We start from the raw sequence: 13073 nt of genomic DNA, 5'->3' as shown, positions 1-13073 counted from the left end.
GGGCTGTGATTATTGTCTCTGCTCGTATCACATACTCAGTCACACTCTCACTGCTGGACTTTTGGAGCGAAGTGAGTTCTGTATACAGGCTAATTATACGAGGCTTTCCTTTACCTGCATAATAGTTTCTTAGAATCCCCAGCGCCTTCCGTCCATCATCCGCTGCTTCTCGCATAACAAGAGACAAACTTTTGTCATCCAGAAACTGGATCAGCTCCGCGTAGGCCTCTGCATTCTTTGCTCTGTCTTCTTCTCCCTCCGCGTCGGTAGGCTGCTTCAAAATAATGTCTCTTAAACCTTGCAAACGAAGGTGGCCCAAAAATTTCGTCTCCCATAGTTCGTAATTCTTTTCGTCTCCATCAAAAACTAGCCGAGCCCAACGGCTATTTGACTCAGCGGCTCGTCGGCTCATGGCATGCTAATCTTCACCGAGTGCGCAGTACGTCGCGGCGTTTCTCTCGGTGGCAAAACCACATGGACTCTATCGGAAAACTTCTTAGCTTCCTGGGCCCATAACCTGTTGGCAGAGGTATGAAAATGCGCAGGAAAATCTGACATGCATGGCAAACTTCACCGACGATATTTAAGAAGGAATAAACACACATCAGCCTTCGGCCAATTTAATGAACGCATACGCCCCCTAGAGCGCACTAACTTTATTAACAGCCACACAAATGTAAAGCACACATCAAACATAAATGAACCATTTGACTGTCTCCATAATTGAGAGCATTTTCTCTTCTTATGTCAACAGTCTCGAAAGGAAAAATTACCTCATAATTAACAAACTCATTTTCCTCCCTTCTTTAACTTCAGTCTTTAAATGTCTGTGGCCTGATGTGAGCAGCAGCTGGACTTTGGGAGAGGAATTTTTTCCCATTCTTGTCTGATAGAGGATTCTGGTTGCTCAGCACTGCTGGCTCTTCTTTGACGTGTTTTTAAATACATGATGCTCCAGATGTTCCCAGCTGGTGAAAGATCTGGACTGCAGGCAGACCAGTTCAACACCTAGACCCTTCTAGCTGTGCTGCTGGGCTACCTGCAGAATGTGGTTTAGCATCTTCCTGCAGGAATGTGAAAGCCCTCCCTGAAAAAGAAACCTGTAGATACCTTTCAGCACTGATGGAGCTTTTCCAGATGTGCCAGTTCAGTCAGTTCTGACGATATTATGTTCTGTAGATGATGAGTGTGTTCAATGTAGCTCTTCCTTTTTCAGTATCACTTCTTTCTCCATCCTTTTGTTTTTGAGACATATTGCTGCCATCAAATTCAAAATGTGCTCATATTTTTTATAAAACAGCAAAATGTGTAATTTTAACCATCTGATATGTTTTCTATGCTCTATCATGAATAAAATATGGGTTTATACAATCATTGCATTCATTTTTTAATTACATTTTATTCAGTGTTACATTTTTGAAAAATGTATTGACAGCAATGTTGAATATTATTACACAGGAAAAACAACTACAGTAAAATAATGACACCGTGACGCCTCTGCCTTTGTAAATGGAGGGACAGTAACTGCATGTAAAACCTGCAGACAGTCAGATTAACAGTATTTCGTCTCTATCTGCCATTCTGCAGCTCATCTCATGTAAACAATAACGTGGCCACAGTGTGACGTGGAAAAAGGCACATACCTTTGATGTTGCGTGAGAAACTCTTTATTCCTCGTCCACACGTAAACGCAAAAAAGAAGTTTTAAAAAATCTCAGTTTTCGGTGATTCGAAACATCGTTTACGTGGACAAAACAGCTGTGTTTTCAAAAATACCCGTGTAGGTGCGGACGCAGCCTAAAAGAGTTAGTAGTTTATTTTATTACTACCTGCAGATTACTTGTATTTGCTTAACTGTTTACTTTTTTTTTTTTTTTTTTTTCTAAATGACATCAGAAACAGCAGTATGCGACATTACGTGATGGCAGAGCTTCAGTTCATCCTTTGTCATTTTTTTTTTTTTTTTTTTAAATAAATAGGACAGGGGGAATGAATGAGAGAGAGAGGGGGAGAGAAAGAAAGAAAACCAAAGGGGAGAAGAGACGGTGAGAAGGGGGGGGAAGAGAGAGAAAAAAAAAGAACTCCTGGGTCACCTGTATAGAGAAAAAACAAAAAAACAAACAAAAACAAACAAAAACAAACAAACAGAGGAGACAGCAAACAACAAAGAGCAACATAATAATAGAGAAAACAAAGCACCATCACAATAAACTAGCTAGTCATAGATATCAGTATTTACTAAATAATAAACGATATTGTGCAGCACGCAAGATAGACAGCGCACAGTGTGCTTTGAGGCAGCAGCCAAGAAAGCTTTAGTCCACGTCTGTGAATACCCATGTGTACACCTGTGTGCATACCTGTGTGGATCAGCATGCTTGCATTCCAAAGGTTTCTCCATGTAATGATCTGCTAGGGAGTGTGGGGGGGCCACAGCCCCGTCCTCCAGGGTGTGAAGCGGGTATGGAGGAGATCAAAACTCCAGACATCCAGAGGCCCCCAGAACACAAGAGACCATGGAAGACCAACAGAGGGGCAGCTGCGCCACTGTTCCAGTAAGAGCTGAGGAGAGTCCCAGATGAGGGCTCGCCCAGCAGCCGCGGAGCAGAAGTCAGGGGGAGTTGCAGTGACGCGCCCGTGAGCTCCGCCGGCCCCCAGCTGCGCCTGAGTGACCGAGCCCTAGGCCGAGAGGCCGGGGGCACCCCACCTCCAAAGGGGCCCGAGCGAGCCCCAGGCCCCAGGCCCCGACAAGCGGCCGCCAAGGAGTGAGCCGGTGTGTACCTGGACGCCCATCCCCAGACACAAAGAACCACCAACACACCGACACCTGAGGGAGTCCGCCACCGGCAGGGGAAGTGGTGGTGGGTGGAGATAGGCCTCCAAATCTTGGAGGGCCTGAGGTGTCCCCAGAGAGGTGGCGTCTGATACCCAACCTGACATATAGACACAGACATACAGGCACACACAGACACAAACATCCATTCCCACCCTCATGCTCTCATATGCACTTACTCCACACTCAACCAACGTGGAGACAGACATAAAGAGACGCTGTACACACAATCACACTCCCCAAGCGTACTCTACAAACCGGGTCTAGGTACCCTTGCCCCTGGAGGGGGGAATTGCACCCAGACCCAGGTGGTGTTACCCTTTTCCCTGCGGTGGGGGGAGGCAGACCACCCCGACTCCGCAGCAGCAGGGAGGCCCCACACCCCAGACCGCAGTCGGACGGCCAACTCCTCCTCCTAGCCCTCCCGCTCCAGCAGGTCGCAGAGAATGGGGGTGAGAGAAGACTCCAAACCTCCCTCCACCCGCTCATTGTAATGTTGATGCATGTGTGTTCTAAGGTGCAATTAAAACCCAGGAGGGCATAGAGCTACCTGCCAGAGAGCAGCAGGTAAGCGCATGGTCCCTCCTGCTAACCCTCAATGACTAAGTGTATTTAAAATTGAGAGGTGGGCAACGACGTCAGGGGTGAGGTATACACCCTGATGGTGATTTGGACTCCGTGATTGTGCCCACCCCCAAGATCCTATATGTATGTGTAATGAGAGTGTGAATAATGTGAATGTCTAAGTTGTGGGATAAAATTGAGGCAGAGGCAGCCAGAAGGGGGGGGGGGGGGGTAGCCTCCTCTGCACCCTGGTGACATACCCCCACTCCAAGGCCCTGCATGTGTGGGTGGTTGTGGAGGAGCGGGAAGAGGGAGGCAGCTGGAGATGGGGAGGGAAGGAAGGGAGGGGCAGGTAACCCCTCCCTGGGGCCAGCTCCCCCGCTGACCCCAGTAGGCACTCCCACCCTCCGCGACCCGCCAGGGAAGGGGGGCCCAGGCCCATCAGACCGGGGCCCAGTGCAGTAGCGCCCCCCGGCTCCACAGAGCCCTGGACAGTCCACCCAACCCCACCACAGAGAAAACTGCACCCACCCCACCATCCACACATCTTCCAGACTACATAAGACGGTAAACGCCCAGGCTGAGATCTTCCTCCACCTCTCCTGTATCTCCCCCTCCTGCAGAGAGTTCCTGAAGAGAAGAAAGCTCCTGCAAGATGTGACCATCCCCCCCACCAGTTGAAGAGCCCCCCAGGCGGCTCGACGCACCGGCGGCACCCTGCTCCAGGGCCGGGCCCCCATGCACCCACCCGCCCACAACCCCGGCAACACACCAACCAGGACCCAAGCCCCCGAGGCCCGGCCCGGGCCCCCGCCCAGAGACGGAGCGCCCCCAGAACCTCACGCCCATCCCGGACCCACCCAGGGGCAGCCAGGTTGCCAGGTCAGTAACCCACGTCCGTCAGCACAGACCCTCCCCTAGCCCCGCTGCACGCAGCCGCGAGGAAACAGTCACCTGAGAGCCAACAGAGCCCCCAACCGGACGTGACCGCTACCCCGGGTTGAGCCCCCCAAGGAAGATGCCTCCGGGGAACCCCCCGACGCCCTAAGCCTGTCCCTACCCCCTCACCAATCACAACAGTGAAGGCGGGACCAAACTATGACCCCCCACCCCCACTAGGTGGTGGAGCTGATAAAAGGGGCCCAGAGCAATTGATCTAATGTGGTGGCAGAGGCTGTGTCAAGACTAATGTAATCTAATAGATAATTTCTATATTGGTTAGAATTAAGATTATTTTTATTTTTCCAGTTCATGAGGACTGTTTTCTTGGCTATGCATAGGGCAGTGAAGATCATATGGGCGATATTCTTTTCTGAAGTGACATTATCTAAGCTGCCCAGTAGACACACTAAGGGGGAAGTTGGAATGTTACATTTCAGACACTTCGATAAGTCTTCACATATCTCGCGCCAAAACTTTTGCACTGGTGGACAGAACCAAAGAGCGTGGATGTAATTGTCTGGTGTATTGCCTTGACAGTGTGAGCAGTTGTTGGAAGATGTAAAGCCCATCTTGAACATCCGATGACCTGTATAGTGCACTCTATGAAGTATTTTGTATTGTATTAATTGCAGACTGGGATTTTTAATTAATTTAAAAGTTTTTAAGCAAATCTGAGACCAGAAGTTTTGGTCTAGGTTGACTGATAAATCTGCTTCCCACTTTGCGGTAGGAAGGGATATTGATTCATCTAATTTAGAAAGTGTTCTGTATATTTTAGATAATAATTTGGGGGATTTAAGAGTAAGAAAATGTGCCGCACTTAGTGGTGTTTGTAATTCAACTTGACTGAGGTTAAATTTCTTTTTTACTATGGATTTAATTTGTTGATATTCTAAAAACCTTGTCTTGTTGATCCCATATTGTTCAACTAGTCTGTCAAATGGAATAAATTCTGTTCCCTCTAATATATGTTCTAAGTATTTAATTCCTTTACAACTCCATTCTGGGAAATTAATCATATTATTGTTTTGTAATATGTCAGGGTTATTCCAGATAGGTGTACCTTTGCATGGGATTAATGAAGACTCCGTTATTTTTAGAAACTCCCACCATGCTGTTAGAGAAAAGCTGATGTTGATACTTTTAAAGCATTCATGTCTTTTGATGTTTGAGCTAATAAATGGTAGGTCTGAAATCTCTAGATCCTTGCATAGTGCCTGTTCAACATCTAGCCAGGGCTCAACTAAGAAGGTATGTTTTAACCATTCTGAGATGAACTGAAGCCTGTTGGCTAAGAAGTATTGGTGAAAATTAGGCAGATCTAATCCTCCTCTATCCTTGGTTCTTTGTAGCGTTTTTAAGCTAATACGCGGGGGTTTATCTTTCCAAAGGAATTTGGAAATATATGAATCCAGAGATCTGAACCAATCTTGTGATGGTTTGTTAGGGATCATCAAAAATAAGTAATTTATTTTTGGCAAGATCATCATTTTTATAGTGGCGACCCTTCCCATGAGTGATATGGGTAAAGATTTCCATCTAGTCAGATCGCCTTCTACTTTCTTTAGAAGTGGGATGTGGTTTAGTTTAATTAAGTCTGAAAGCTTAGGAGAGATATTAATACCTAAATATTTAATATTTCCGGATTGCAGTGGGGCAGAGGAAGAATTATGGAAGGAGCAGTTAATGGGGAGAACTGTAGATTTTGGCCAGTTAATTGAATAATCTGAAACTCTTGAAAACCAGTTTATTAAAGTAATTACCTCAGAGAGGTTGGTTTGTGTGTTTTGCAGAAAAAGCAACACATCATCCGCATAGAGACTGATTTTATGTTCTATGTTCTTACATTTTATGCCCTTAATTGTTGTAGCCTGTCTAAATGCTGCTGCTAGAGGTTCGATAAAAATTGCAAAAAGTGAGGGGGAGAGTGGGCATCCCTGTCTGGTGCCCCTCAGGAGACAGAAGCTGGGGGATGTCTGGTCATTTGTTCTGATACGAGCCGTTGGGGAATTGTATAATATTCTTATCCAGTTTATGAAAGAGTTTCCAAAACCAAATTTGTGTAAAGTTGCGAATAAAAATTTCCAATTAACTCTGTCAAATGCTTTTTCTGCATCTAGAGATAATATTATGGCTTCGATGTTTTTATCGTATGAGTAGTCTACTAAATTAAGTAATCTACGAGTGTTTGTTGAGGAGTGCCGACCTTTTATGAAACCAGTTTGGTCAGGATGAATTAAGAGGGGGGTCATTTTCTCTAATCTCTTTGAGAGAGCTTTGCAGATTATTTTAAGGTCTACATTTAAAAGAGAAATTGGACGATAGCTTGAGGGAAATAAAGGGTCTTTGCCTGGTTTTAGCAGGAGACTAATGTTGGCAGAATTCATATTTGGTGGTAGTCTGCCCTTTTCCTCGATTTCCTGCAACATGCTGTGGAATACTGGTGCCAGAATTGTCCAGAATTCTTTGTAGAATTCTGCAGGGAAGCCGTCTGGACCTGGAGCCTTATTATTGGGCATACTTATCAGGGCTTCCTGGAGTTCACTTGGCGTCAGTGGCGAATCCAGTTCCATTGCTTGACTGTCTAGTAATTTTGGAAGAGTTACGTTGTCAAGAAACAGATCAATTTCATTTTTAGATGGGTTTATTTGTGGTGAGTATAAAGTTTCATAGAAATCCCTAAAAATGTTGTTTATTCTTCCAGGATCATATATTGTGTTCCCCGATAAATCTTTAGCAGCACATATAGTTATTTTTTCTTTATTTATTTTTAGCTGGTTAGCTAGAAAGCGACCTGATTTGTTACTGTGTTCAAAATTCTGCAAGCGAAGTCTTTGTATAAGGAATTGTGTTTTTTTATTAATAGTTTCATTTAATTCTAGTTTTGTTTTGCATATTTTGTTCAATGTTTCCTGATCTTGGTGGGACGCGTAGGCTTCTTCTAGTGATTTGATGTTTTTTTCTAATTCCTGAATATTTTTGTTTTCTTCTTTCTTTTTGTGTGATGAGAAAGAAATTATTTTACCTCTCATCACAGCTTTCCCTGCTTCCCATAGAACAGAAGCAGATATTCCGGGAGTGTCATTAAAGTCTAAATATGAAGTCCATTCCTTTTTAAAGTATTTAATAAAGTCTTCATCTTTAAGTAGTGATATATTAAATCTCCAGTTTTTACTTGCTACTCCCCGTTGTCTAGAATTATAACCGGCTGCAAACACGTTAGGAAACTCAGGTGTTTTAAGTTCGTTTAAACCTGTGACAGGTTTGTGAGTTTCTTGTAATAAAACAACATCTGCCTGTAGTTTTTTAAGCTGGTTAAATATTTTTAACCTCTTTCCTCTGGTGCCAGCTCCATTTACATTCCATGTGACAAACCTCAGCATGCCCTTAATTGTGCGTGTATGTCTAATGATGTATGCTGGGTGTTTCGTTTAGACAGGTGGAGAGAGTGTGGAAACATCACTTGTTTGTAAATAGAAAGAGAAAAAGAAGTGTGGTGAGAGACTCCATAAGTCTGACTATGTGTGTGAATATTCACTAATATGAACAAGCGTGGCTTGCTTATGTGTCCTGCAAGTCTGTGCGTGCTGTGAGGCTGTTGTGAATGTGCTGCCGTTGAGCTGATGTGTTTGCGTGATCGTGTTGTGAAAATATGGAGAAATAGAGGGTGTTGTTTGTAGGTGAGTGGGGAAGTAGGTGACCACAGCAGTGAAAGACAAGAGAAAGAAAGAAACCACATGAACTGTGAGTGACAACAAAAAAAAAGAAACGAAACGGAAACATTCCAATTAAAGCAATGACGGAGGGTGACGGTGTTATATCTGCTATGACATCATATTGATATTACTAGCTTAAACTCATGTTAAAGGAGAGAGTGTGAATGAGTAAGAAAAGAGTGTAGCGGGTTCTTATCTGGAGTGCAGTTAATATAACCACGGTGTGGTGCCGGGGTCGCGGTAAAGCTGTCCGTCCACGTAGAGCCGGTCCACGGCGATGACAGCACGGGAGCCTTTCTGGATGAAGCTACGTCGAACTGGGAACAGGACCTTGCGTCGTTCCAGGATCTCTTTGGGGAACTGGTCGTTCACGCTGAAGTCCGTTCCTTTCAGCTCTCTGCCGCGACTCTTCACCTGTTCCTTCTGTTTGAATTGACTGAATTTGGCCACAATAGGCCGTGGTCTCCCGGTCCGCGACCGCGCGCCCCCCAAGCGATGTACTCTATCGAAGTCGATGTTCTTTACGGTGTCCTCCGGCAGCTTCAGGTGGATTTTAATGAAGCTTTTCACCGTTGCCTCTGCGTCCTCTCCGGCAGTTTCTGGAATACCAGAAAACACAAGATTATCTCTCATGCTACGGGCTTGTAGATCGATAACGGACTCTTTTATTTTTTTATTTTCAATGTTTAGCTGGGTCACGTTATCGGTGAGAGATTTAACCGACTCCCGTAGCGTGGCATTTTCAGCGGCAAGCGTTTCCACCTGCCGCTGGCTGAATTCCAGGGATTCTCTCAGAGATTTAAATTCCCGGTGTAAGATCTCCACCAGGGACAGCCTCGCATCGAAACTGGACAATCGCTTGTCGATTGACTCCAGGATTTCTGCGATGTCTTTGCCGGCAGGCGATGTTGTACCGGGGGAGTCTGCCTGGCGACTTCTCTTCGATGACGGCGTCTCGATTTTGGCCGGGGAAGATGCACTCTGGGCCTTATGCATTACTAAATCTTGAAAACAGCGGTCGATGTAATCTTGGAGAGCGTCTAAACTCTCCCCGTTGTCCTCCAGGGTGTTAGAGATGATAAAACAGATGTTGTTAGTTATATGACAATTGATTAGTATATTTGGTAATACTGAAGCTTGGAAAACCTTTGTTAAACTCTATGCTACCATTTGCTTTTTCTCCGCCAAAATCTCCGGCGTCTGACGTCACCTACAACATCACTTCCGTCACTTACCGTTCCCTTCCGTCACTTACCTCACCCCAGTCTCCCTGCTTAACTGTTTACTAAATGTTTGATGTGTGAAATAAACCGCAATGGAGACACTAAGAGAGGAGATGAAGAGATGTGTGAGTCTCTGTCCTCCTAGACCAAATCTTCTGCTGCTGTTAGTGAAACCTTCTGGTTTCACTGAGGGGAACAGGAAAACTCTGAAGTTCATCCTGAGTTTGTTTGGAGAAGATTCCTTTAAACTGGCAACCCTGGGCACATTAGCAAGTGGTGGAGGCCAGCAGGTGGATGAGGGAAGGGGAGGCAGGAGCAGAGACCTGAGGCGGTGAACTGAACTTCAGGTAAGAAGTTATGACCTGCAGTCTATCTGGGTCAGATATAAACCAAGTTTAGGTGGAGTTTATTTTCGTTATGCTGACTTTTTACAGTCAGTTACAATAACTCGTACTGCGTGCTAGCTAGCATGACGGAGTTTCTATACAGCTGGGTGGGTGCTATGATGTTACTGATAGTGAACTTTATTTTATTCATAAGGTTAGTAGTAGAGTTTCCAACCGTCCCGTAAAAAACTGAATCGTCTGGTATTCAGAGAAAATATTACGCGTTTTGTATTGAGGTGAAAAGAAACACAGTTTGTCCCGAACTTCAGCTACAATGAAAAAGGCACAAAGCTGGATTTATTTTGTGTTTACGCTGCACAGCTGCCTCTTCTCCTCTCATTCTCCCCCCTCCCTCTCCTGTTTCTACTTCAATCATGAAACTGATCAATGATCAGCTGATCGGCTTTTCTCTCTTGTTTGTTTATCGCCCACTTTGCACCAGAAAGAGGAAACCAGCGGATGTCGCGCTAAACAACAGCAGCACGTTTAAGCTTGATCAGCTGTTGTTAGAATTTATTTAATATTAATTTCTAGTATCAGCTGATGTTTGCTGGAGCCACAGCTGCAAAAAAGCTGCTGGTCATGATGTCGGTTTGGATATGTGGTGAGAGGGAAACATGAAGATGAAACCAGGAGATGTCCTTACTGAATCATCAGAGCTGTGATGGAGAAACAGGTTTACCTTTTAGGTGACATGGATGAGTTGAAGTTATGAACTGTTTCTGAGAGACAAATAACACCAGGATCCTTTTCTAAGTAGCTGACAGCTGGTAACTGTGCAGGGGCGGGTCTAGCAAAGTGTTGCCAGGGGGGCAGGCAGGGCATTAACAGGGAAAGGGGGGCACAAAGAAATACTTTCTTATTCTGATTTAAAATGTCTCGCTTTTAATAAATAATTATCTGAATCTTACAACAAACAATTGATAGATTAATGCATATATACCATCAGAACAGTGTACATCACTGTCACAACAGTGTTTGTTTTCATTCAAAGACTTTATGATTTTTCCTATAATGGTGGGCCGGTCTCCAGTCAAAATGCCCGGGACGATTTTTTGTCCCAGTCCAGCCCTGTATGCAGCTCATCTGCAGTCTGGTGTTGCCTACATCTTTCTATTAAAAAGGCAGAATTTCCGAGTTCTGAGTACAATCGAAAGCACCACGACTGCAGTTTTTGTGTTGGGTGTAAAAAGTGCACATGACGCTGTGACGTAGGCTAGAATCATACGGCGGTCAGCGACGGTCCAGGCGTGGGATTTCTCTCGTGGAAATGTGCACATTACTTTTTCCTTTCTATTGGTAGGTAGCACAGTGCACTGTGGCAAGTAAGCAAGCTAGAAGACTGGTAAAGTTATGGAAGCAACACATTAACAAGAGAAATCTGAGTAAGACCAAAGTTACTTTCCCTAGTAACTACAGGGAGTGCAGAATTATTAGGCAAGTTGTATTTTTGAGGAATAATGTTATTATTGAACAACAACCATGTTCTCAATGAACCCAAAAAACTCATTAATATCAAAGCTGAATGTTTTTGGAAGTAGTTTTTAGTTTGAGCTATTTTAGGGGGATATCTGTGTGTGCAGGTGACTATTACTGTGCAGAATCATTAGGCAACTTAACAAAAAACAAATATATACCCATTTCAATGATTTATTTTTACCAGTGAAACCAATATAACATCTCCACATTCACAAATATACATTTCTGACATTCAAAAACAAAACAAAAACAAATCAGCCACCAATATAGCCACCTTTCTTTGCAAGGACACTCAAAAGCCTGCCATCCATGGATTCTGTCAGTGTTTTGATCTGTTCACCATCAACATTGCGTGCAGCAGCAACCACAGCCTCCCAGACACTGTTCAGAGAGGTGTACTGTTTTCCCTCCTTGTAAATCTCACATTTGATGATGGACCACAGGTTCTCAATGGGGTTCAGATCAGGTGAACAAGGAGGCCATGTCATTAGTTTTTCTTCTTTTATACCCTTTCTTGCCAGCCACGCTGTGGAGTACTTGGACGCGTGTGATGGAGCATTGTCCTGCATGGAAATCATGTTTTTCTTGAAGGATGCAGACTTCTTCCTGTACCACTGCTTGAAGAAGGTGTCTTCCAGAAACTGGCAGTAGGACTGGGAGTTGAGCTTGACTCCATCCTCAACCCGAAAAGGCCCCACAAGCTCATCTTTGATGATACCAGCCCAAACCAGTACTCCACCTCCACCTTGCTGGTGTCTGAGTCGGACTGGAGCTCTCTGCCCTTTACCAATCCAGCCACGGGCCCATCCATCTGGCCCATCAAGACTCACTCTCATTTCATCAGTCCATAAAACCTTAGAAAAACCAGTCTTGAGATATTTCTTGGCCCAGTCTTGACGTTTCAGCTTGTGTGTCTTGTTCAGTGGTGGTCGTCTTTCAGCCTTTCTTACCTTGGCCATGTCTCTGAGTATTGCACACCTTGTGCTTTTGGGCACTCCAGTGATGTTGCAGCTCTGAAATATGGCCAAACTGGTGGCAGTGGCATCTTGGCAGCTGCACGCTTGACTTTTCTCAGTTCATGGGCAGTTATTTTGCGCCTTGGTTTTTCCACACGCTTCTTGCGACCCTGTTGACTATTTTGAATGAAACGCTTGATTGTTCGATGATCACGCTTCAGAAGCTTTGCAATTTTGAGACTGCTGCATCCCTCTGCAAGATATCTCACTATTTTTGACTTTTCTGAGCCTGTCAAGTCCTTCTTTTGACCCATTTTGCCAAAGGAAAGGACGTTGCCTAATAATTATGCACACCTGATATAGGGTGTTGATGTCATTAGACCACACCCCTTCTCATTACAGGGACGCACATCACCTAATATGCTTAGTTGGTAGTAGGCTTTCGAGCCTATACAGCTTGGAGTAAGGCAACATGCATGAAGAGGATGATGTGGACAAAATACTCATTTGCCTAATAATTCTGCACTCCCTGTAGTTACTTTGAAAGTAACGAGTAACTTGAAGTAACTGAGTTATTTTTGATAGAAGTACCTAGTAATGTAACTAGGTTGCTAATTTAAGCTAACTTACCCAACACTGCAAATGACAACAGGAAGATGAATAAAAACTCAGAAGGAAAGAGACAAATGAGAAGAGCAGAAGGAAAAAGAAGAAAAGAAAGTGATGAGACAGAAATATGAAGAGTTGGTTTAAAAAGGCAGAAAAGGAAAACTGAAGAATTTAAAGAATTTAAAGAAAAATATAGGAAACACTGATGGAAAAAAATGATGAGGAGCTCAAAGCTCTGAAGGAACAGCAAAAAGTACAAAGTGTTAGACGAAACCTCATGAAAGAAGAGAAAAAGCTGCGTACGCCGAAGGACTTAGAAATCAGACATAGAAATAAAGGCTTTTAAGGAGAAAACCAAAAAGAGA

Source organism: Copadichromis virginalis, linkage group LG12 (assembly GCF_057382275.1).
Source record: "Copadichromis virginalis isolate Kocher_CV1m ecotype Utaka linkage group LG12, C_Virginalis_male_GT1.1, whole genome shotgun sequence".
NCBI classification, from domain to species: Eukaryota; Metazoa; Chordata; class Actinopteri; order Cichliformes; family Cichlidae; genus Copadichromis; species Copadichromis virginalis.
Note: the sequence above shows the minus strand (reverse complement) of the source record.